The following is a 26621-nucleotide window of genomic DNA, read 5'->3' as shown; positions in this document are numbered from 1 at the left end:
CATGCTGCATGTTACCAACATGGTTCTGTAACGGAACATCCCATACATTGCAGATGAACAAGACTGGCAAGAGCTACCAGGTTTGGATGTTGAAATGCCAAATGAAGATTATAGTGATGAAGCGGAAGGAATTGATGTACATCAAGATGCATTGAAAATTTCTTCACACAAGTGTAAGTACATATTTACATTCTATTACATGAAATGTTAAACCAACTTGTAATGTAATGGGGATAAACGTCTGTGCAGGAAATATTTTAGAAAGGCTAAGTTGAGTGAAATCCAAGGCAAAGATGTTTGTTGATCAAGGTTTTGACACATTGACTGCTATGTTCATTTACATAGTTTATCTTTGAATATTCTTAGAAAATGTGTTCTCAAAATTATTCATTTTTAAGGTGTCTATTTTGTAACGTAATTTCATTAATATTTTTCTTATTATCTGTTCTAGGACCATTCACGATGTCTTCTTCATTTGGATATTTCAAAGTTGTGACATTTGCAGTAAAATGCTGCTGTTACAAAGTATAGAGGGAACATTAATTGATCTTGTGAAAGACACTCACATACTTTGGGTGTACATATCTTGTACATAGACAACTTTCACTGTTATTGTGTTGAAGTTATTGCAGTAGACTTGTTTTCTGGTGAATGGTATCACCAAGCTAGTATATGCTGCCTAAATTGCTCTAACCACATGTGGTATTTGACCCAAGCCATAGCAATCAACCTTCACACTGGCTAAATACTCTTGTTGATGTGTCTTAGCATTGTAGAAAGAACTTCTTGTATCATGCCTCTTAAAGTTGTTTGTGACATTGCACCAGATACTGCAACAATGTCTTGGAATGATCCAGTGGCAAAAAAATGGAGTAATGTTGGGATTTTCACTATTGGTGTTATTGATGTGGGATTACTATTCTGAGTCACAAGATCAAACTCCAGCTGATGACATAAATCAATTCTACTTTGCCTATTGAATCTGTTTTTTTGGATTATATCATGGCCTTCTTTGGTGGCAATGTCTGGAACTGATCATTTAGATGTTGCACAGGTTGTAATGTTTTTTGTAAAATATGACAAACATTTCTTTCTAACAATTTCAAAACATACATCAGTTGGGTTTGTGCTATTTGTTCTTTTTGGGATTGTGAGAAACATTAGATACTTGGCACTTATATATGCATAAACCCAAAAATTATTATTTACATTTTAATATGTGTGATGGAAGTAAATAAATGATAAATAAACTGAGAAAAAAAACGCAGACTTTAAATTTGTTTAACAAAAAAAAGTTAATAAAAATATAAAAGTCAATTATGGTGAATGAAATTATTATTGAAGAGCCAAACACAACTGGCATCAGAAAGGTAAATGTTTCTAGAAAATAGTCCTCAGAGAGAATGGTAGTCATTCACCGGAGTAAATTACCACAGTTGCAGGGACTGATTTGGGTGCGGATGGTGTCTCTTGTGGAGGTGCCTCCTTTTCTCTGGCCGAGGCGGGTGTAGTTGGTCCAGATGCTGTTGAACCACAGAAAGGGGAAGATGATGCTGTAAAAGCCCTGCACAATATGGATGTAAATGTCATGCAGCACCCCAGTCAGTGAACCCAAATTGGAGTTCGGATTCTCCATTTGTACATTGTGCTCCCTCTTCAACTGCTTCATCTCCCGGAGCTCTGTAAGGACCTGGCCCATCATGTCTTTGGACTGATGGAGGGATCTCAAGACTTGGTACATGGTGGCCAGGGTGGCTTCACTTTGCTGGCCCACAGATTGCCTCACACGACCCCTACCTCCACTACCCTGTGCCTTTCACCTAATGTGCCCCATCCCACTGGTTCCTGGCAGAATTGGATGTGGTGGTGGTCCTTGTTCAACTGCAGGCAAGACTGGGGGGAATAAGACTGGGGTGATGTTGGTTTGGACACAGGAAGTGTAGGTATCCGTAGGCTGAGGTTGGTAACAGGTGGGGTGGGAGGCGTAGTTGTGGACTGGGTATGACTCATTGGAGCTGTCTGCCCAGGTAGACCATATGGACTAGGCTGCTCCTCGTTATGCAGACATTCATGAGTGGAGTCATCCCTGGAGACTTGGTCCTGGTCTGGAGTGGAATTTTCCTCAGTGGCAGATTGTTGACCACATTCTCTGGGTATTGGACCTATAATGAATGTAAAAAAAAGATTTAAGCTAAAAATTAAGAACAATAAAAGGAGAAAATTAAATTATATACATAATGTACCCTTCAGTGGTATTATAATAAATTACACAAACAGTTTAAATTACACACAAAGCAATTTCAAAATATCAGGTAAAAAGATGTCCTGAAATGAAAAAAATAAAAAGTATACATAAGATATACTAAAGATTCTACACAATACAGTAGAGAGGAGAAATGTGACAGAAAGCATTCCAAGGCCTAGCAGGCAAAAAGTCTGACAATTATACAACTTAGGCAGATATATATCATTATTCGTCATATAAATATTGCAGAGTACATCTATAAAAAGATTTGTTAACAAAAAACCCTGATATTTGGGATACAAAATGTAATTCCTTTACATTCGTAAGTGAGAACACTTTAATTTGTGAAACAAATACCACCTATTCAATGAGATACCAAGGAAAGGACAACATACAACATTAAACTCAAACAAATTAAAAACATAGCATGAAATAGAGATAGATAAACTAGAAAGCACTTTTCACTTAGCAAAAACAAGGTATCATGATACCTACTGAATTTACGCAGTAAGAACAAACAACTGACATTTAGAATATAAAACACATATATGAAATATATTATTTAGTGTAAAAGCACTATTATATCATGTGAACTGTAATGGAGATTGAAACCTGTAATCTGAATTCCAACAAAACACATTCAAACTAACAATCAAGACAAAAAATATTATACCAACATATCTAGGCATACATGTTTAACAAAGGTGAAAATCACTTAGCAACAGCTAAATTAAAAAGCAAAATAAGATTGAGGTTTAGTGACACATTCCAAAGTATAATTTACCAGTCTCCACTCCATCAGGCATTCCTGTCAAGTCTTCAGGGTGTAGGATAAGCAAGACCTTCTCCTCCCAGGGAAAACGTTGTAAGGGGGAGTTAGGAGAACTACCGCCAGTCTTCTGGACCTCCAGGTGATGCTTGGAGGCCAGGGAACGCACTCTCCACCGCAAGTCGTCCCACCTCGTCCTAATTTCCTCCTGTGAGTGCAGGTTGTTTGCTAGAGCATTCACTCAGTCAACTATTCTGTCCCACATTTGCCTTTTCCAAAATATGATTGTATTTCGAACTTGGGCTCCAAAAACCTTGTAGCTCTACTAATTTCATCTACAATGACTCCCTCTGTAAAATGGAGATTTCTCCTCCATGCCATTATAATGTCATTATATTAAATGAATTTGTGACCCCACAAGTAAAAGAAAATGAAATGTAAAATGCACCAGAAATAGAGGGAGGTAAAAAGAAACCCTGAATTTAGCACGTTACTAGGTAAATAATGAAGTGTCTTTACGCGTTATTTGAAAGGCCAACAGCAGGACAGTGCATCATTTCTTCTATTTAGCCAGATGACAGGTACATTTTGAAATGTCTTTGCTATTTGCCAAGCTAGTGGTCAAATAATATGTATGCTCTGCTCTTTAACCAGCAGCCACATCAATAATTAGGTGTATTTGCTATTTGCATGGCTACTGGCCAAATTGTACTTGTCTGTTGTTTTGCCAGCAGCTGGGTAGTGAGTGATTTATTTTGTGTCTTCTTGACCTCTGGCCAAATACTGCATAGCCTCTGCCATTTAGCTAGTGGCCAGGTCAATAGTGAAGTTTCATTGTTATTTGCATGGCTGCCAGCTGAAGAGTGCAGAGTCTCTACTATTTGGTCAGCAACGAGGTAAATAGCAAAGTTGTTGCTGCTATTTGCATGGCTGCTGGCAAAACAGTGCAGAATCTCTACTGTTTCACTAGTGGGTGGGGTAAATAGTGACATTTTATGCCATTTGCACAGCCACCAACTAAATAGTAAAGTCCCTAATATTTAATCAGCTGCTGAGTAGATAGTGACATTTTTCTGCTATTTGCATGGACAAACGCTGAACAGTGCAGAATCTCAATCAATTCTCGAGCGGCCAGGTAAATAGTGAAGTGTTTCTGGTATTTACACATCCCCAGGCTAAACAATGCAGAATCTCATTTTTTTAGCCTGGGGCCTGGGTAAATAGTGAAATTGTTCTCCTCTTTTCAAGGCCGCCGGCCAAACTGTAAATAATTTCTACTATTTGGCACTTGGCCGGGTAAATAGCAGAGAAAATTCACTGTTTATCAGGCGAATGGGTAAATAGTCACTCACATTGTGCATCGTGGGCCCTCAGAGTGAATAAATACCCAAAATCTATTTTCACTGTACAGGATAGGCATAGGCTAAGAGTTCCATGAGTAAACCTAGATGCTATTTCACCTAATCTCTTTAGACCATACTGAAAGAATTCAAAGTGATCTGACATTTAATTTCAAACATCTAACCTGGAAATACTTTGTGCTGCCTGGTTGCTTTTCAGCCCACTCTTGAGAATGAATACATTGCTGAAAAGCAGTTAGCAATTAAGTAATTAACCTGGTGCATGAGGACAATGCATTGGCTTCTGGGCATCTGGGCATCTGGGCATAGGTGTTGTCAACAACTGGCCAGTTGCCATGAATTAGTTATCTGGAAGGGGGTGATGCACAGTTTAAAGAAGAAAGGGCAGCCTTTATATTATCTCTTTTGAATTGAAGATGCCAATTTGGGCTGGCGCAATCTGCACCCAGATCTTTACCCATATATTGTCATGGCCCTCATAGACTTTCCAACTCCAGTTCTTGACTCTGACAGAGGGAAAAGACCTCATTTAAAAGTGAAGTGGAGTGCTGATAGAAGAATAGACTAGCTATTATGAATTTAGGACTTCTGGGTATTGTTAAATTAAAATGAAGAGAAAGTGCTACAAAGCTGGGGACAACAGAGTAAGAAGACAGGAATTGATGGGATAAGTCATTGGCTAAAGCAGAGGATAAGAATGGCACATCACCACCACCTCCTCAGAACATTCCTTGACATGGGAAGAGTACATCTGAAGGAAAAGACCCCACTGGATTAAAAAAGACTCAATTACTCATGACTTCTGCTGGTACCCAGAAACTAGAGTTGCTCTCTAAGAGTCAAATGATTGGCCTTCTCTTTGTCTGCTTCAGGGCATAAAATTAGAATTACTCTGGATTCTACGAAGGCTACATTGACCATTGAGGACCCTGCAGTAGCTCTGAGAGGAAAGAGAAGGTGTACCTAGAAGCCTCCCCTTTGGATTAGAGGGCTGTTGGGTTGCCCAGAAAGAACTACCCTTGTAGATACAGAAAAGTGGGGTAAAGTCTTTTTTTCGAACTCAGGAGGACTAGAAAAAGTTACAGAGACTTGCCCCGGGTGGTCACTGACTACGTGGGTAAAACAACCAGGTTCACTCTGCCTGGAGTTTTTTGTACATTGAACATGGATTCTGCAGGCCCTCATTGTAAAAGTGTCTGGCCTCAAGGAACCCTATCTGACTACTTCTTCAAATATTTGGAGGATATTCAGAAATAAAAAAAGTGACTAAAGTATGAAGGTAAAATCTTTGACCAGTGTGAGAAAGAAAATCTATGCCAGTGGCAAAATGATCTAGATGGCTACGAAATCCAGCTGTGTCCTACTCAGAGGATATGGTGCCAAAACGAGCAACTAATGTGGAGCTCAACAACAACTTCAACGAGCTTCAGCCTTGGACCTTGCCCTCCAAAATATTTTGACTTCCCAAATGTACAGTAAGTCAGAAGGTGAGGACTTTGAAAGGGACTTCTTGCTTGATATAGTCAACTTCCAGTTCATCATGATCAGCATGAAATTGTGGCTATGTTCAATTAAACTCTAAAGGGAGTTTTTCCAATGATGCTTTACTTTTTCTAGATGTTTTAAAAACATGTATAACTCTACTTCCACTCATCCAATTGTAATCATTTTGATGTACTTTTGTTTATTGGGGGCATGCTGTATAAAGTCAGTTAGCAGTCACAAACCCTGAAGAGCAGGGTTGGCAACTGCTAAATGCATATAAGGTGTATGAACCTCATTATGCAATTCAGAAAACCTTTTAGGAATCAGACAAAGAGCTCAGTCAAACCATTGTTATTAATATTGATAATGCCTGAGCAATGCCCAGCGCCAGACATAGTGGTTTATATGCTACAAATCAGTAATGTGCAAGAGCACAAGAAGGATGCAGAACATACGACCATGAGGAGAGCAAGGAAGGTCACAGGTTTGATGTAAGTGATACTTCAACCAGGGATTACTCAATATCTGACTGCTTCTCCTTTTATGAGAAATATTTCAGAAAGGAAAGGAATTTAAGGGATAATTTTGCTCCCTGTGAGTCCTGTTAACAATAGAAAATATTTGTGAATTTTATCAGCTCCTAAATTCCAGCCTTCCATGTCATTGCTGCTCAGTCATATCAGAAACATGTAGCCAGTGTGATGATATGGGGGGACAGATGGGTCTGATCCCCTGTCAATGGCTGGTGACTCAGACTGTCAAGTGTGGCAACTGAAGGCCTCTTGCGCCACTGGAACGTCACTTTTTGTGATGCTCCTTGGCGCAGGAGCCTGCTCTATATTTATGAGGCAGCACTAAGCCACTTTTTTTGGCTTAATGCTGCTTCATAAATATAATTCCCTTTAATGCAGTATTCTGTGTTAAAGGGAGTGCAATGGGTGCTGCTGGGGGTGTTCCCAGCAACATCCATGGCAGTTTGACACTGCCCCAGGTTTACGAGAACTCGTAAGTCTGAGGCAGTGCTAAAAACGTATGCCTCCCCGGGTGAGTCGTAAGGGAGGCACAACGAGGAGAAATATCTTTATTTCTCCTCGGTTTTTTTTTCTATGTGTGCTGCATTCTGCAGCACACATAGAAAGAGGAAAAAGCCTCTTGTGATTGTTTTTGTGCAGGAAGGTTTACCTTCCTCCACAAAAATAATCATCCCCGCAACGCAGGCACCCTGCACCATGGCAAACGGCAGCCCATTGTGTGCCGGCGCAGGGGGAAAGGACAGGAATACAGCGCATCTATTAAATACGGAGCCTTCCTGCCTTTTTATTTTGCCTTAGGGCAGCACAGCAGGAAGGATTGCGGCACTGCCCTACATCAAAACCTCATAAATGGGGCCCTGAGTGAGTAGTGCCTCCTGCTTTTCAGTGGTTGTAAATGTCATGCACGAGGGCAATCATAAAGGGATCTAAGCACATCTAGCAACTGATTGCTGAGTGCGTACTTTAGACCCCATACTTGTAAAGTTGGTCGTTTTAGGGAAATATTAGCAGTGAGACACACTTTGCATTATAAATGTTGTCAAACTGCCATAAATAATGTGGTGTTATTTCCCTTGAATTTTCCATTCAATGTTATCAAAACATATGTCTAAGCAGGTTCATACTTTGACTCATCTCTCAGCTTTCCACTTGTGACATCATTCTAACTAACATTCATTTCAAAACTGTGGACCATACTGTCAGTTAAAAACCACCACAAGTTGAAGAGAACTGGAAGGTAGAATCTGAAATGAAACCTAGGATTTTGAGAGCAGCTGTAACACATCTTTCAGATGCTTTCTGCTCACAGAAAACAATGAAAAGAATGTACATTTGTTATGAATTTTGTTTTATATTACTGTTTTGGGAATCTTTGTAAATGTTTGTACTGTCAAAGTGACACACCTCTTCATAGCAGAAAAATACATCTTAGTAAGCTTGCCAGGAAAAAAAATTAACATCAAAAAGTATTTAGCACTAATATCCCTGTGTAATGCATTTTTTCTGGTTAGGCATAGTATTATATACCAGGGGAAACACAACTTCAATCATTTTACACCAGCTGAAGCGGAAAGCTTTTCAAGGCAATCAAACACTGCATCAACCTGACCCTCCATTGCTACATTCCAAATACAAATACAATGCCATTAAACTTTTCTTTAGTGAAAAAAATCCAGGTGATCCAGCAGTACATCAACAACACCATGCCTGCTTCTCATCTTACATGCACTCCTCCTAGTAGAATCATGAAATGGTCAAGGGTGGGCCATGCAGTTAAGAGCGATGGGGAAGGGTGGGGGGACACAACAGACAACAAGAGAAAATTAAATAAATATTTAATTTTCCCTCGTCGTCGTCTGTTGAGTCCCCCAACCCCGCCTCACAGCTTGTACTAGCAAATGCCACTCCTGGAAATGGTCATCCTCACTGTGCACCTTGTCCACCATGACCACCCTAACCCTGTCCCAATTGAGGAAAAAGATGTACCTCTTCGAAGAACTTTACTTCACCAATACAGAAACCATTCACTTCTGCTCCTAGAACCCAGCTACCCCTCATATCACTCGTTGACTGTATGCTTGCCTTTCAACAAGTAGAGCACTGTGCTGCCTGAGGCTAGGTTTGGCCTATGTAAATATCATACACCTACACACATGCATATCTTTAGCATGTAATTGTACTATACTTGACGATTTGCTACTTTAATGAGCATTCTAATAATGATACGACAAAAGCTTTCAATTCTGCTTTGCCAATCATTTTATAATGAACCTAAATTAAGGTCTTTAAAAAGAATAACAATCTTTAGTAAAGGTAAAGAATTTTAAATTGAAATTATGGTAATTTAGTAATAAATTATTAATTCTCAATCTTCCTATGGTTTCCAATTATTCAGATATAATCCCTCCATTATTAGTAACCTATTACTCATAAACATGAAATAAATTCTACATTGTGAATTATGTGATAGAGCAACACAAATGTATTTCTGTGTTTGAACTGGATAGCCTGCAAAAAGCGCACAGGCTTCTCACAGAAATTATGAAAGCTTTGTGTCTGTATGTATCGGTATGCATGTTTAGACAGAGCAAACTCAGCCACATGGCAGAAAGGTGCTGTACTGTGTCAGAAGGTGCTATAAGTTAGAGTTTGTATCTAAGAATAGGTCATAAATTTGACTGAGTTATCCAGCAGCAATCAGACTATCTTAGTGCAACTGCATCAACCTAGCTTTATTTTGTTACAAAAACTTGGATTCTTTTAAATTTGCCCATAAATCCTAAGGATTACCAGTTGAAGATTATTAACAATCATGTTTACTGAGTTCCCTTCCTCTACTGGTAACTTTCAATTAATTCATGGTTATATGACATAAAATTGCAACACCTGTTTCACTAACACAGGATAGGTGAAAAAAACTATACCATTACATTGACTTTTGCATTTTTGGAAATACCTTTCAGAACAATTAGGCAATTCTTAGGGCCTGATTCCGAATTTGGCGGTAAGTGGACTGCCAAACCCGGGATGACGCAGTGGTGCACACCAGTGGCCCGACCACCGTACTCTGAGTTTGGTGGTCAGACATTGGACCACTGCAACTGCCATTGGTGCAGCGATCTGAGGACTGCAACAGGCTGGTGGTGTCGCTGCGGCACCGGCAAGCATATTACGACTTTCCTCACAGCTACCCTTTTCACAGCAGTGAGCCCACCATGAAAAGGGTGGCGGTGAGGAAACTAAGGGGTTCCTACAGGGTCCCCTGTTGCTTCAGGGACTTGGGATACATACAGGGGGCACATGTTGTGCCCCCCTGTGTGCGTGCCCCCAGTTTCTGCATGGCATGGACTGCAAAGTCCATGCCGTGCAGGAACTTGCTTTGTTGTCAGACACTGGAAATGAATTCCAGTGGTCCAAAATTTTATCATGAAATTGAAAATCATAAAAATGTGTTTCATCCCAAAATATTTTCCAAAACAAACCTCTTGCACAATTGCTATGTTAAAATGCATCTCATTGCTATTCCTTCACACATGGTCATCCATGCTTACTCCATCTATTTGCACTTAAGATTCAATTCAATTTAATTTTATTTGTGATTTGGAGCTCAGAATGATGTCTACATAAAACCAGATAATCTAACAACTAAGATAGATCACAGTAATATACATTTAAAAAAACATTTTTAATAAATGAAAAACGTTTTGACAGATGAATTCATTCCTAGGAAAGAAGAAGAATTGTTGAGCCACGAGTAATATCTCAATATTGCAATTTAAAAACATTGACATTACATTACAATATGAGGAAAGTGCAGTTCAGGACAAAAGAATAGTCAACAATTAAAATCCTACTAGATGATTAAAAACCTGTGTGCCCATTTTACACAAATTACACTGTTTCTCCTTATCTTTGGAATCAGACCAACTCACTGTTAACACATTTAGAAGAAGTACATTTTTGCGTAATCATATCCAAAATTGACAAAGTCCAAGCTCTAAATTCCAAGACAAATACCCCTGGGCTTCCTGTAACCAACAAGAGAAGGTTATCATCTCCCATTTTTTCTTTAAGTCACAGTGTTTTACATACAATCGTTGACTTATAAAACTGAATGAATGATTTAATAAACTTTTAAGTTGAAGATAAGAGAAGAACACCAGTGAATCCTGCTTTAGATCAAATTGATTTAATGCATTGTTGATATCCCTAGAGAATTAATATTTTCCAAATGCAGAATCAGAAATTTCTTTTTTTTAAATTTCAATAAGATTTTATTGAGATTTTGTCATATACAAACAAAAACAAAAATTCACAAAACTAAACAAGTAGACATAAACAAAAAAAAAAAAAACATAGAACATGCACATTTGTCTCGCGTGATGTTACTGGGCAAAGCCTGTAAGGTGTAAAGTCTGAGGTACAGTTCGAGTCCTTCTGTTTCTTTATAGGCTGGCCTACCCCCTCTATTCTAGTAAGGGGTCGCAGGTATGAAAGGGGAGAAAGGACCTGAGCAGAGATAAGGGGTCAGGGCGGGGACAGAGAGAGAAAACTTGCTCGCGATTGTTCAGAAAGGTAGGAGACAAGTTGTTGATCTCGCCTTCTTCATGGAGGTTCATAGGGACCTAGGTACTTGTCCATAGATGCCCACATTCCTCTGTCTGGCTGTCTCCACGGTGAGTCTCGTAGAGACATCGCGTCCGCACCTCTAAGGTATGTCACCCAGTTGAGCCACCCTTTAAACGATGCCTTGGATGTGTCTTTCCACGTATTTAGAATCATTTTAACACCTGCTGTTAGTAAGAGATCGAGTAGGTCGCTATCTCGTTGTGTGAGTGGTTCTGTTCTAATAGGGGTTGATACCAGGGTGGCAAACTCTGTTTTAAGGGAACACCCTAAAATGTCTTTTAGAAAGGCAAAGATCTTCTCCCAGTAAGTTTTGACTTTAGGACAGTGATAGATGAGGTGAGCCAGGTCCCCCCTCCCACCATTACAATTCCAGCATAGGTAATTTGTGTTCACGCCTAATTTCGCTAGGCGCGCTGGGGTCCAGTGTAGTTTGTGTAGGGTCCAGAATTTTGGACTGAGCTAGTACCGGGGTTATCTTACTATGTGTAGGGAAGGACCCTAGTACTTGGGCTTCTTTCTCGGTTAGTGAGCTACCGAGCTGTGATTCCCAGTAAGTTTGTGTCTTTTCATTGAGTTTCGAAGTTTTTGGTCGCAGAAGTCTATAGATGTGTGACACCTGGTGACCTGTTTTGTTGTGGTTGGACATTTACTGGAAGATTGAGGGCTTGGTATTAGACAGTCTCGCTTTGGACAGTGCTGCTTTGATTTTTAGGAAATTATAAAGCTCAATATCTGGTGTTTGGTTTTGAGCGAGCTGAAAGTGGTAGGGCTCCCTCCCTCCTCGAGCTGGATGGGAAGGGAAATCCCTGTTTTCAACCATGTATTCATAGAGAGTGTTTTACATTTATATTTTATCCTATTATTTGCCCATATTGATTCCCATCTCGAGTTTATTATTCTATGTTCTAACTTATGGTCTTCAGTAGGGCATTTCTGGTGCTTGTGAGTATAGGGTTTACTAACGTTTTGTGTTTGCTGGTTGTTAGAAGTGCTAATGGCTCAAGGTTATTTAGTATAGCTCTTTCTACTTTCAGCCAGCCGGTGTGTACTCCTGGTCTGGTAGAATCCAGTAGCTACCCTGTTTTGCCAGCAAGGCCGTTTGAAAAGTCTTGAAGTCTGCCAGGTTTAAGCCCCCCAGAATTTTCACCAATCTTAGTTTTTTAAGGCTAATCCTTGCTTTTTTGTCTCGCCAGATAAATTTATTTAACATCTTATCTATTTTGCGGTGGAAATCGACAGCAAGGGTTATAGGGAGCATATTAGTAAGGTAGTTGATCATCGGGGTTACCATCATTTTGATTGTTTCAATCCTCCCCCACCAGGTAATAAATTTCGGTGACCATCCCTCAAGCAGCTTCTTTATCTTGTCCAACAACGTTTTTTCATTGTATTCCAGGGTGTTTTTAAGATCGTTGTTAAAATAGACGCCCAGGTATTTAATTAAACTGGTTTGCCAAGTGAGGCCCGAGTCTCCCAATATGTCTCTAGTGGTATGTAAACTGAGAGGTTTACATTCCGACTTATCCTTGTTGAGTTTATAGCCGGAGTGGGCCGAATATTTGTTTATGAAGTCCATAACGGCCATGATGGAGGCTTTAGGGCTTTCAGTGACAACAAGAATGTCATCCGCATATGCTGCTAGTTTCATTGTTACATCATTGATGACGAACCCCTTCATCTTTTCATTGGTCTCAATGTCTTTAATTAGAGGTTCTAGTGCTAGTAAGAATAGTTAGGGGGACAGTGGGCAACCTTGTCTTGTCCCGTAGCCCGGATACACTGTTCTAGGAAATGCCACGATACCCTGTCAAAAGTCTTCTCAGCGTCAAGTGCGATAGCCACTGCCGGGTTGTTTTGCTTGGCCGCTTTGTCGATAATGTGGCATAAAAGTCTGGTGTTGTCATGTGACATGCGGGTCTTAAGGAAGCCCACTTGTGTGTTACTTATAAGGTGTGGGAGTATATTATTAAGCCTCACGGCCAGGATTTTTGCATATAGCTTGCAATCAACGTTAATTAAGGATATAGGCCTGTAGTTTTGGGGGAACTGGGTGTTTTTGCCCTCCTTGGGGATAACTATAATATTTGCTTCGGACATTGTTTGTGAGACCACCCCTGTCCCCTCCAGTGGTTAAAAACTTTTTTCATCATTGGCTGTAGTAGGGCTATGAATGTTTTATAGAAGGTGGCTGTGTAGCCATCCGGCCCGGGTGGCTTATTAGATTTGAGAGACTTAACTGCCATCTCAATTTCGGCTGAGCTAATCTCCCTAGAATGATTGCGTCTTCTGGTGTTATTTTTGGTAGGTTTAAGCTGTTGAGATATTCGGTGCAGCCCCTCTTGTCCAGTGTTTGGTCCTTATTATAGAGCTCCTGGTAGAATACACTGTGTGTGTGTAATGTTATGTGAGTCTGTGATTGCGGAGATAGTGTGCTGTCTTTGTTTGTGTTTTAGGTAGGATGCCAGCATCTTCCCTGATTTGTTGGCCTCGCATAGGTTTATTGCTTTGTATTTGTTTATCCACAGACCCGCTCTCTCACTCAGAATTCTGTTGAATTCGTATTTCTTCCTTGTGATTTCTGTAAGGACCCCTACGTTCTTTGAGTCTCGGATATGTGATGACTCTAGTCTTTGGATATCTAATTCTAGTTGGTCCAAATGAGCCTTGGCGGTTTTGTTCATCTTGCCTTTAATGTCCATAATTGTCCCCCTAACTGTGGCTTTCAGGGCGTCCCCCATGTTTTTTGGGTCCGTGTCTACAGTGTCGTTAAAGCTAATGTAATCCTTTATGGCCTGCTCTATTTTGGATCTGCTGCTTTGCTCTTTTAATACATAACTGTTGAATCTCCATCTATGAGGGTGATCCTCATTATGGCGACCCCTTTAGTAGAAGGCTGATACAGGAATGGTCTGAGATAGTTCTCGTGGCTATGTCCGTGTTCTCGATTAAGTGGGTGTGTGAGCATGAGATCAGTATGTAATCAATTCTGCTGTATGAGTTGTGTGGGTTTGAGTAGAACGTGTAATCTCTCGTGCCCGGGTGCTGAAGTCTCCAGGTGTCTTTCAGGTTGTATTTGGTACATAAATGTTTGAGTATTTTGTGCCCCCCCCGGGGTAGTGTGTGGCATTGTGATTGTCTGTCTATAGTGTAGTCTAGTGCCATATTGAAATCGCCTGCCAGCACTGTTAGGTCATTTTGTGGGAGTGCCTCCATCCTTCCTGATATGTTGTCCCAGAAGGCGGTGTCATCTGTGTTAGGTCCTTATATGTTGAGTACATGAACGTTTTCATCCCCCCTCTTCAGCTGGGTCAAAAGGATTCTCCCCTCTAAGTCGCATTGATGGTCCTCTATGATTATCTTGGAGTTCCTATTTATCAATGTGATCACTCCTCGTTTCTTCCCCACAGCCGGAGAGCAAGCCATTTGGCCAACCCATCTTGCCCTAATCCGTTCTGCATCGTCCAGGGATAGCCTAGTTTCCTGAAGGAGAAAGACGTCCGCTTTAGTCTTAGCTAAGTAGTCAAGAATTTTTTTCCTTTTAACTGGGTGATTGAGACCTTTAACATTTAAGGAGACTATCTTCAGGTTGGACGATAATGATAATGAATTCTTTGGCTTAGAAGTCATTATGTGAAGCTAGGTGGCGGTTTGTTAAACAGGGCCATGTTCCCTTTCCGTATGTTAATATTCATGTTCTTTTCTGGGGCTTTTGCGAGTGTTGTCCCTGTCTCAGACTTCTTCATGTGCCTCCCCCCGCTCTTACCCGCGATCTGGTTTCAATCTCCACAGTGTGTGTAGTAGTGTAGGTGGAAAGCTTGGAAGACAAGAGGGTACAGAGGGTAGAAGCTATGGTTGTGTGCCTGACAAACAATACTAATACTAACATGACATACAAAGGACTAAAACCCCCCCCCAAAAAAGCCCACCCTCCCTTCCCCCCGCATCCTACGCCTAGAATTCTGGAATTGTGACAGCAAAGCTCCAGCTCCGTTTTCCCTGGGATGGGATATGGAAAAAGCGTGTCAACATGCATCTGTGGTATTAATCGCCCTAGCGTCAACAGTTATTTGCGACTTGTTTATCTTATTTGCAACTTATTTAGCATGCAGCTCTGTACAATGGCAATTGTCTTAGAAAGGATATTATTGATTATGTTGTTCGCTTATAACTTTTCAGCATGATTGTCTGCAAAGCTTTGTTCGTAGGAGTGTTCTGTAGTGTTCCAAAAAGTTCCCAAGGCGGGGTGTCCGTTTTGTGATCCACGTTCATGGCCTTCCCTGAGTTCGATTCAGCCATTCGGCCCTTGAGGTAGCAAAGTGTTTAGAAGTAGCAAATAGCAACCTGATTGAGGTAGATAGTGAGGGTGAGGTAGATGGTTGTTTGCATAGTAGTGGAGGAAGACTACAGTGCCAAAGGTTATGGGGTGAAATATCTTTACACGTCCCCCCCAGTTCTGGTGAGGCTCTCCTCTTGTTGGCGTTTGCTTGGGAGAAATTAATTTCTTGTGGAGTCGGACCTTGTATGTAGTTGGATAGGTCATTGGGTTCTTCGAAGATGTGCATTCTGCCCTTGTCTGTGATTTTGAATTTCGTAGGGCCTATGAATGAGAACAGGATGTTTCCCTTCCTCAGCCTGTCTCTTTGAGCCAAAAACCGTTTTCTTATGTCCACTGTGTGTTTAGAGTAGTCTTGGGTGAGAATGATTTTTTGACAGTTCCACAGCAAATTCTGTTTTTTTCTGGCCACTGCGAATATGGCTTCAGTATGCTGTAGTCTCAGAGGCTTGCATATTATGGGGCGCGGTGTAGCCGTATTTGCTGATCTATAGGAAGGGACTCTATAAGCCTTGTCTAGCTCCAGAGGCAGGTCAAACTTCAGGTTAGTAAGTTTAGGGATCATGTCCTGTATGAAAGTCATGCATGATCCATTTTTCTCCTCTTCTCCTTCGGCGACCCCTAGTATTCTGATGTTCCCTCTTCTGTTGCGGTTGTCTAACTCTGCTGTTTGTCTTAGGAGTATTGCTGTTGTTTTGGAAAGCTCTTGCAACGCCTTGTTAGATTTTTGCTCATTATCGTCCACATCACTCACCCTCTGTTCTACTTCAGTTAGTCTATTATTTGCTGCGTGTATGCCTGCTCTGACTGCAGCCAATTCCAGCTGTATAGCATCCGTGGTTTGCTCGGTCGATTTAGCTAGGTCATGTACTTCTGCCAGTTTTTTTAAAAACATGTCAGCGTGCTGTTGATGTCCGGTCTTTGTTTGATAGGGGATTCCAGAGTGCCACTCTTATTCTTTTTGGATTGCTGCGTGAGCTTACCATCCTTGCCAGCCATAGCTGTCAGCCCTCTCTTCTCCTGCTGTAGGCTGAGCCTTCCTCTGCCCTTCCGCTCTATGATTGATTCTCTTATGGATCGCCTTTACTGGCGCTAAAATATCGTCTTCAGACTCCTCGGTTAAAATAGCTCAGTTTTGCAGGGCCGCAGGGCCGGTGTTGGGCTTGGCGTTACTGCTGTCCGCGTTTCTATCGAAAGGGTTCTGGACCGGTATGTACGGTATAAGGCAGGTTTTGGGCCGGTTGGCCTGTGCAAGTAAGTTGGTTGTTGCCCTTATTAGGACGCCCTGGACTGTATAAAATATTATTGATCTTGGCTGGTGCTAGTTACTCCACGTTATGTATCCCCCTGAGTTTGTCGCGCTCACCTCATGTCCTCCGTGAGCATATCTTATTTAGCCCCCTACTTAGCGATACAAGCGCAGTTCTTCTCTACCTGTGCGCGTGGATGTGTGGTCTTCCCTAGCCGTGATGGGGAACACAGGAGAATAACAGGCTCAAGTGGGGTTTGTGAGGTTGGTTTTGTCTTCTAGCTTGCTTGTTTTCCGGCACTCATCATACAGCAGATTGTTATTATTGTGTTTGAGACCTTGTGGATGGTATATGTTCTTACTGACTTGCTTAACGCTTCGTTCTGGATCCCCCTTTGCGCAGCATTCCTTCCACACTTAATCTATACTGGGCTAGGTTGTATTGTCTCACCGCAGACCAAGTCGGTAATCTGGCGTGATCAAGATGGCGGCGCAAACAGAAATAGGCGGCAGCCACAGGGTGCGCTTTGCTTTCGTTTCTCTTCTGGCTTCACATATGCACTTTGGACACCTTGGGCAAGTTGTAATGGCCCTCCGCTGTCCGTTCTCATAAACCGTGATACACCGCAGACCCTCCCGTCATGCTGGGCGTGCGCTGGTCAAGGGCTATTGCAATCCAAAACTGATTGTCTGGCCTAAAATAGGATGGCTGCGCTACCAGTACCGGGCGGCGGCTATAGGGTGCTTGCATCTTAATTGAGCTGCCCCGTTCGCTTGAGCAAGTCTTTGAGCGCTACACTACTATTTTGCCGCGTTGTTGTTGTTATCTATTTCAAGCTGGCGGCCCCATCCACCAGTGTCGGTTTCGGTTTCTCCCTGGATAGATTAACGATCTTCTATTCCTCCCCGAGCCTCAAACGGTCAGCGCCGTCAATTCCGTGATATCATACGGAAGGCCCCCAGCACAGACCTTAGGTGAGGATAGGTGAGCTGGTTGCTGGCCTCTCCGTAAGCGTGGCTGACTGCAGGTATCGGCAGCAGGATGTCTCAGTTAGCGGGCACCATCTTGGATCTTCCCTTTCCTCTCGTACAGGGGGTTTCTTTCATCCGTGATTTCCTTTCCCTTTTGGCGGTCCAGTTGTTTTGAGTGGATCAGCTTTCCCCCTGATCGTCCCGACGCCCTACGGTGCCACTGTCTTTCTTTGCTTATCAGCACATGTACGTTCTTTTGAGTTGCTCACTCCCAGGTTCAGCGGAGCTATGGAGTCAGGCGCCTGCACCCATTGCCGTCCAAGCCACGTCCAGAATCAGAAATTTCTGAACTAAAAAAAACCCCTCAATGAATTCTCCTTTACCTTTACAAGCTGGTGACCCCACCAGACCACACTAACCAGGCCTTGCACATGAAAGCTTGTTAAGTTAAATTCTAGTCTTAACACAGGTATGGGAATGGAAGAATTAAAATTACACAAATTGCACAGAATATGGCCTTCCATTTTCTTTCTCACATGGACAGACTGATTGACTCAATCATTCGTACTGCCCAACATTATTTTCCCCAAATAGGGGTATTATTTTGCTACCTCCAGCTTCTCTGAGCCCATAACCCAGCCATAGTTATTAAACTTCCTGACTTTACTACTTTTAAAATTGCGTATCTTACTTTTTGAAACATTGATTTTCAAAACACGAGGAGAAACAAACTGCTGTAAAGAGGCTAATAGATTATTCAAGTCCTTGGAAGTTAAGTCCAGGATACCAATTTCATCGGGCATGTGAAAGGGCTGCCACCAGTACTGGTAGAATCCCCCTTGCTATATGATAAATTATCAGGGAGGACTGAAACATAAAGAAAAAAATAAGAAGGGGAGCCAACAGACAACCCAGTTTCAAACCAATTTTAGCTGGAATTAAAGAGGAGAAGCCCCGATCCATGCTCAATAGCACCTGACACCGCAATAAGAAGGGTTTCAGGTATGCCTAAATTCTTCTGCTTTTTCCATAAGGTTGGGCTATCCACGTTATTGAAAGCTGTGGTAAAATCTATCAGTGCAGCATATCTATTGAACCCACACGTAGACATGCCACTATAAGTTTCAACATCAAAATGTTGTCTAGCATATAATGTTTCTTCCTAATAGACGCTTGATTTATGGGGAGAATCTTTTCCTCTTCAACCCATCCTGAGAGGTGACCCAAATTACTCTTACCAAATGTTTTCATACGACGCTGAGTAGAGAAATTTGGTGGTACTTACAAGGGATATTACTGGTGCTCTTTTTGTGTAAAGGAATTAGAAAACTCCCAGCCCAGGAAGGGAGTGTTAGTACATGTTGATAGCAATATGCAAAAACTGGTCTAAGAAAAGTGGCTAATAATGAGGCTTCCCTCTTAATTACCAAGATGGGAATATTATCAGGCCCCATCCTCTAATTAAAGTCTCAATCTTTTTCATGGAAGTAGGCCCAAATACAAGCAGAGAAGAAGAGAAAGAAGCCAAAGGAATCAATAGCTACTCTGATCAAGTGTTAGATGAATATAGATCACTTATGTAATAGCTCCATTCTTCTTCTTTATTGGAATAGGAATATATTTTATTCTACAGCTGCAATAGTTGGATATAATGTCCCAAAATATTTTTGTATCCTTATGGGAGGCAGATTTATTTTGAGCTGAAACCAATAATAGTCATCCTTCTCCTTATTGAGAATAATCTAAGTCTCTGCCTTCTTTTCAGTAGAGTAATTATTTTACCTCTTTCTACAGAAAAGGAGAAAAATTGCCTTCTCTCTAAACTATTTATCTCCCTTTTTAAGTGGATAACAGGATTAAAATATGGTCTCCTTGCAGAAACTGGATTATTTGATTTGCATGTACCCACCAAGGACTTCATATGACTTTCATACTTTAGTAGTGGCTCTGTGGACAAGAACAGTGGCTCCACAATGAATGCTGTCGAGGAATATTTGAATTTAACAGTTAACTTGGTATTCAAATGGGTTCTACTATTTGATCTATCACACCTTACTGTTGTGTCTTTCAGGTTCAAGAACCCTACTGCTTCCTGAACCAAATCAATCAAACAGAACAGAGCTTTAATATCATTAAAGGAGTTATCATGGACATTCATCGCTGAATCATACCAAAGTGGTAAAAGGAACTATCAAATAATCAATGAATGAATATCTGAAAGAAGATTTATGTGCAAAGTTTGCGGCAGTATGATTCTCAAATCTTCCATTAACCATTAGAAATTCCTTACTCCTTATTTTATTTTTTCAGGCTTCTTCTTTGGCTTCATTTGCAAATAAGTTTAAAGCATGGTGTTACATTTTGGCATTAAAATTATGGATTTACAATCCTGTCCCTCCCTAATATTGGAGATAAAAGAAAAAGTGTAAATTGACAATTTCTCATAAATAGGGTCTGAGGTATATACACATTATCCACCAAAAGAGATTAAAGATATCATGATTTCCCTTCAGTAACATTTTTATAGTCCACATTCATTTTGAATCATGAACAAACTGAATAAAAGTCCAGGTGTAATCATTAATTATTATATAAGCACACCTGCTACCCAACTTCTACTCTTAGGCCCTCATTATTTCAGTCGAACTGTAACCGACGTCCTATCGGTTGCGGTCCGGCTGACATCTAGTACCGCAGTCCGACCGCCATATTATGATGCATGGTGGTCGGAGGCAGCGTGCGGCTGGACCGACTAACCATTCCAACAGGCTCAAGGAGCCCATCTGACTGTCAGTTGGAAAGTAGTTCCCTAAACTGGCCGTAGGGATTATGATGCTCCTTTCAGACAGCCTTTCTATGGTGATCTAACTGCCATAGAAAGGCTCTCGGAAACAGACGTTGGGGCACTCTAGCAGGGCCACCACCCCCGCCGCCTCTGCTTTGAGGCCTCTGGGGCACCTGTGGTGTGCCTCAAATATACATGCACGGTGTGGCAGGCACCAGATGGTGCCTGCCACATGGTGCATGGATGCTCAGAAGTGTATTTTCCCTTTTTCGGTTTGTGCTGCAGACCGCAGCATAAACCACAATAGGAAACATACCCTTTCCGACTGCCGTGAAGGCGGTCACATCCTAACTTGGGAAGAGGGACTGCCGACTTTCCCATATGATATTGGTCGGACGCTCATCCAACTGGCATCATAATGAGGCCCTTAGTCTCTTAATCTGGATCTGGAGCATTTCCCCTCCCTTCGTGCCAAACAAAGATACCCTTTTTTCCCTCTTTACAAAGGATACCCACAGGTTTGATATATTCTTATCAAACAACAATTGTTGGGGCGTGAAAGCCAAAGGAAGAGTCATGTCGCTCTTGATTTAATGAGAGAAAACTATAGGATCCTTCTTCTCCTGTGGGGTAATTATATCAATGCCTCAACTATGTAACTTGTCACTATTTGATAGAATTAGATTAGATACGACTTTTGAATTAAAAGTTACTCTAGTCCTACTATCTTTCCCTGAGTTCTCAATTTGCACTACAGAAATATCACTACTTTGTACCACATGCAATTCAACTATATCAGCTAATCAGCCCAATAATAATGCTCTGTTCAGAAAGATTTCTTGGTCAAAGATAACAGTAAATTCCAACAAGAGAAGGACATTCAATACATTACACAAGGTTTTAGTCCCCACTGCCCCATATTATCCCAACTATAAATAGAGTTGTCCCCCAAGTTAGATGAATATTTCTTATCCTGGGAATTTAGGGGAAAAGGAGGAGACAGCTTGGATCCATGATTGGGGCAGACAAAATCTCCTCTGCCAAAACAGAAGGGCGTATTTATGAGAGACTTTCATTGAGTTCACACCACACAGCATAGTACATGTGTGATGCAAACATCTAAGTCTGATTTTTGAAGCCACGCTGAGTGGCTTCAGAAATCTGGAGTAATGTAATGTAGTGCAAATCACTGCATTGCATTACTCTGCCCCGCGATGTCCTTCGATGGAGCGTTGCATGGGTGTTGCCCTCCAACTTCCGTGGATTTTGACACATTCCGAGATTTTTAAGAACTTGTAAACCTGGGAATGTGCCAACATCATACCCCTTCCCAGAGGAAGTGTAATAAAGAGAAAGTCTCTATTTCACCTGGTTTCCTCCTCTTTATTTGTGTGCTGAATTCTTCAGCACTCATACTAAGAGGAATATCCCTCTCAGGATTGTTTTTGTGCAGGAAGGTGCCCCTTCAAATTCAAATTAAGAGGCATCCTGACTACATACATAACATTTCAAAGGAGCTACTGGATGCACAAGTGAGTGAATTGTGTGTGTGTATTTTGCTACATCATTAATAAAGAGATGCTAAAATATTAATTATCATCAAAGACAATTTTAAGCTGCATATTAGTAGAGAATTGTGGTTTGCATGTACACACACATCTATACCAATGTGCTTTGATCGCCAGAAATAGCATATCAGATTTAACTAGCCTTTCAAATATTAACATTCATGTCATAGAAATCTACACATGTAAACTATAGGGGACTAGCACAAGGGAACTCCTTGCAGGTTGTCCAGAGCGCATTACTTGAGAGAGGGGACACCTATTCAGGCAACTACAGGTGGCCTGGTAGTTCTGCACCAGGATTGCCAGGCATACAAATCAGAGGTCCAGTAATTCTGTGTCTGAAAAAATCCGGCCCAGTTTCACCAGGTGAGGATCTCCACCTGGTGTAACTGGATGCAGCAGCTGTGGGTAGAGGCACAGCCGGGTACCTGGTCAGCCCCTGCAGCAAGTAGTATATGGCATTAGAACACAGTATGCTATACGTTCAAGGAGTCTGTCAGATTATTAATGACTGAATGAGTTGATAAATCTGGATTTCAGAGTTACCACATATTTATGGGAAAGTAGAGTGCTTGCATTTTAGATAAATATGTTTTCCTATAGTCTGTACGATAAGGCGCCATCATCCTATGCCAATTACTACATTGTGTTTTAAGACATGTTTCCCTGTTCATAAATGATTTTAAATACCCAATATTATCAATCAAGATGAATGGTTAATTGAAAAAGGGGCACATTTTTGCAGTAGTCTTCTGCATAATGGCAGAAGACAAGTAACATTCATGATGTGGTGCACAGAGTTTAGAGTAATAGTCTACAATTTTGCATGGTGTGAATAATTATATACTAGCGTTCTTTAAAACTGTGTGGATGTATGTACATGTGTTATACCTTTCTTTAAAACATATGTGCAATTTTCATTGAGGCTATTGTGTAATTTTAACTTATGCATTTGTCTGCAACGTTCTCATCACTACAACTGTCTGAGGTCCAAAACTATACAATTGGCAGAATGAGTCTGCATCCATTAACACATTTACCAATCAATGCACACACATATTCAACAAGCCATATATTCAGTCATGCACTCATTCACATATTAAATATCTATGCCACCAAGCAGCCGCTTATCTGTCCACCCATGAGCTCAGTCATCCTTACAACCATCAAGAAAAATAGCCTGATCTTTTGGCTTTGCCACTGCTTGTTTATATTTTATTTTATCTGTGAGAAATTGGGTTACTGGTTGAGGGGCGTAAAACCCTACTCAAGCAGCAACCACAGACATTGTCAGGGTGAGGCACATGCAGACCCCAAATTAACCTGTGCTCAAGCCTCTGGTAGGTTGGCACAGAGCATTCCAGCTTAATTTAGAGACAGTGCGTAAAGTATTTATGCAGCACTTCAAATAGTAATAAAGTGAAAAAACAAAACAAGAAAACTCCCACATCAATTTAGAATAATTGGGCAAAATGTAATAAATAAATCAAGACCAAAAAGACAAAAATTCTAATCGGTGGAAATAGAGTTATGCAATTTTAAAGATTTATGTGAAGATTGCCTCAAAAAGCCTAAAGCACTACTAGCCGCTTTGTGAGACGGGAGTAAGTCACAAGTCAAGGTCGACTCCGATGGCACTTGGATCGGATACAGGTACCAGCTTAGCCCTGCTGAAAATGTAACTTCTCAGTCCAGAGCACAGAGTCCTGTTTGCAGTGGAAGGGGTGCGAAGAGCAGGGAAGCATTGAGGGCGGCCATCGCTGCAGCTCGAAAATTAGGTGGGACGTCCTGGACAGTCGTTGCTGTGGCATGAAGATCCTGTTGTCATTGTGGGCGGTCATGCTGGAGCTTCTTGATGGTGCTCCTCGTGAGCGTTCAATGCTGTAGCACGAAGGGTCTGTCTGAAGGAACATCGCATTGATGGGCAGTGGTAGATGGCAAGGTTTAAGCAACAATGGGCCTGTTAACAGTTTTGAAAAGCCCAAAAGCATTAATTCTCCTCCACTGAGGCCACCTCAAGTGTCCTGGCTTGCTCCAGCAGGATCTGGGTGCTGGTTCAGGTGGTCAGGATCCTTGTATGTTCCTGTGTCTCTGAATAGGAAGCCAGCAGACTAGCTCTTGGTGTCACTCTGGGAGTCAAGTTCAGGTGCAAGTACAATGCCTCTGACTTAAGCAGGAGGGCAGTGATCCAGCAAGGCAGCCGTCCAGTGAGGCAGTAATCCAGCAGGGCAGCAGTCCAGCAGATTGACATTCCTTGCAGCAGCACAGCAGTTCTTCTTTCTGGCAGAGTTTCCACAGGTCTAGAACTGTCCCATGTAGTGTTGGTGTCTGAGGTCCAATATTTATGCCAGGTGCATCCTTTGAAGTGGGAGAAGCTCCTAGATGTTTCCCTTTGAAGTGTTCAGGGTCCCACTTCTCCTGCCCTGGCTCCAGACTAAGTGTGGAGGCAGTACACAGCCTAATTATGAGTAGGTAAGGCTGTGTCTAGCTCCTCCCTCCCATCCTGCCAGTGATTGCCCATCCACGCACACATAAGCTCTTTATTGTGTGTGGCTACCTAGGAGGAATATACAAAGCCTAACTGTCAGCTACACAAGCCCAACTGTCAGCGTCAACTGTCAGTACACTATATGGCTAAGTTCTGACCTTTTTAAATGCCATTTTCTAAATTGTAAATAAAAATCTGATTTTGCCATAAGAGAGAATTTGTTATTAAAATTCCAAAGGCACCAAACATTAACTGGTTACATGTTCCCATTTGGAAGTTACAGCTTATTAAATGTAGTAAGGTAACTCCAACTTAGGGCAGAAGGAGGCCTTGCAGTAGTAAGAAACAAATTAACGAATGTTCTACTACCAGAACATGTAAACCTTTGAAGTACACTCCCAACTTTTTAAATACATTGCACCCTGTCCTCTTAGCTGTCCAGGGCCTACCCTAAGGGTGACTTATATGTATTAAAAATGAAGCTTTGGGCCTGGCAATGAGTTTCTTTTGCCATGTCAAAATGGTAGTTTAAACTTGCTCACACAGGGCTGCAATGGCAGAACTGAGACATGTTTAAAGGGCTACTCAAGTGGGTGCCACAGTCAGTGCTGCGGGCCCACTAGAAGCATTACATTTACAGGCCCTGGTAACACGTAGTACCACTGTACCAGGGACGTACAAGTAAATTAAATAAGCCAAGTGGTATAAGTCAATTCTATAATCTTTTAAGAAGAGAGCACTAGCACATTAAGCACTGTTGAGCAGTGCTAAAGTGCGTAGAGTCTAAAAGCCAACAGAACATGGGTTCTTAACCCAGGAGGGTGAAGGCAAAAGGTCTGCGTAAAGGGCTATGTCCAGCATGACTACCTCCAGCCAAAAGCCAGGGTCCGCTAATCAAAACCTTGATGAGTTTCTCTGCTTAGGCGATAGAACATGGAAGACATCCCTGTTATGCAGGGGCACTTGTCAGTTCTACGCCTCTCTGAACACAGATGGATCCCTTGGTCTATTCTTTCCTGAGCCACTGAACTGACCCATGGGGAACCCTTCTCACTTGTGTACCCCATCTGTTAAGCTCCTAACATTACCTTGCTCATGGACACATCTCAGTAGGCAAATAGTACCAGAATGGCCAGCCAGCAAAGTGATGTGGTTTATTCTACCCCTTGGTTCAGACTTCTGTCTCCAACTCAAGGAAATTTCTGTTCATAAGGAGAGCAACCAACAGAGGCCACTACTAACTGTCATTGTGAAGAGTCAGGCCACAGGACATCCAGGGTTCTCTGACCCCTGAGGTTTCTAAGATTGAGGATGGTAGCTTAGGGTTTTCTGCATCCCACTTCCTCTCTACTTCCCTCCGTTCCAGGTGTGTTAGCTTGCGACTGACCACTCAGACCAGGGTCTGTACCCTGAGGCTGAACATGTGCCTAGTGAGCGAGGACTTCCAAGGGGGGAACCACCGCCCCCCTCAAGGTTGACACACTCTGTGTCATGAAGGGGTCTGCCTGGTGCAGGTCTCCAGCAGCCTTCTATATCTGTGACAGTGCAGGGAGCACCCCGAGGTCAGAAGGGGCCTCAGCAGGGCCAGCCTTGGGATGCTATGTTTGCAGAGCTGGCAATCCCTGAACTATAAGTCCTCCCACTGTGGACTGTTTCCACCTCTTACACCTCCACCTGGGCCACTTTATCTTCTACTTGGAACTAGGATCCCAGTCCTTTCAGGGCATCCCAGGCTCTCATTCCCAGCTCTAGCGGCACCGTGGTGCTTTCTCCGGAGGATACCCCCTTAGTACTGACCAGGTTCCCTTGATTGTCCCAAACTGGGAGCAATCAAAGTGCTGTGGTTGGGAATGGGGCACACTGGGCTTCCACCAACCATAACCTCCCCTCCTGTCTTTAGAAGGGACATGGGAACCCTTTCCCCCCACACTATACTGGGACATGCCTGGGTCACTGTGTTAATTCCTCTCATTCTGTATGGGGGAACCTGGAGCAACCTTTAAGTATCTTTCTCCAATGCCTTTCCAGACAGGAGGATGAAGGCAAAAGGTTTGGGGATGAACCTGCAGAAAGGGCCAATTCCAACATTACCCATGTACATTGCTATCTGGTTTGGTTCCTACCGCTGTAAAGGAGAGCTTTTTTTTTTTAGCAAATTGAGAAGTGAGGGCAATTAAAGAATTCTAAATACAGTGTTTTGTTTC

Source organism: Triturus cristatus, chromosome 5_1, assembly GCF_964204655.1.
Source record: "Triturus cristatus chromosome 5_1, aTriCri1.1, whole genome shotgun sequence".
Taxonomy (NCBI): Eukaryota; Metazoa; Chordata; class Amphibia; order Caudata; family Salamandridae; genus Triturus; species Triturus cristatus.
The sequence above is the reverse complement of the archived record's forward strand: the minus strand, read 5'-3'. Positions refer to the sequence as shown.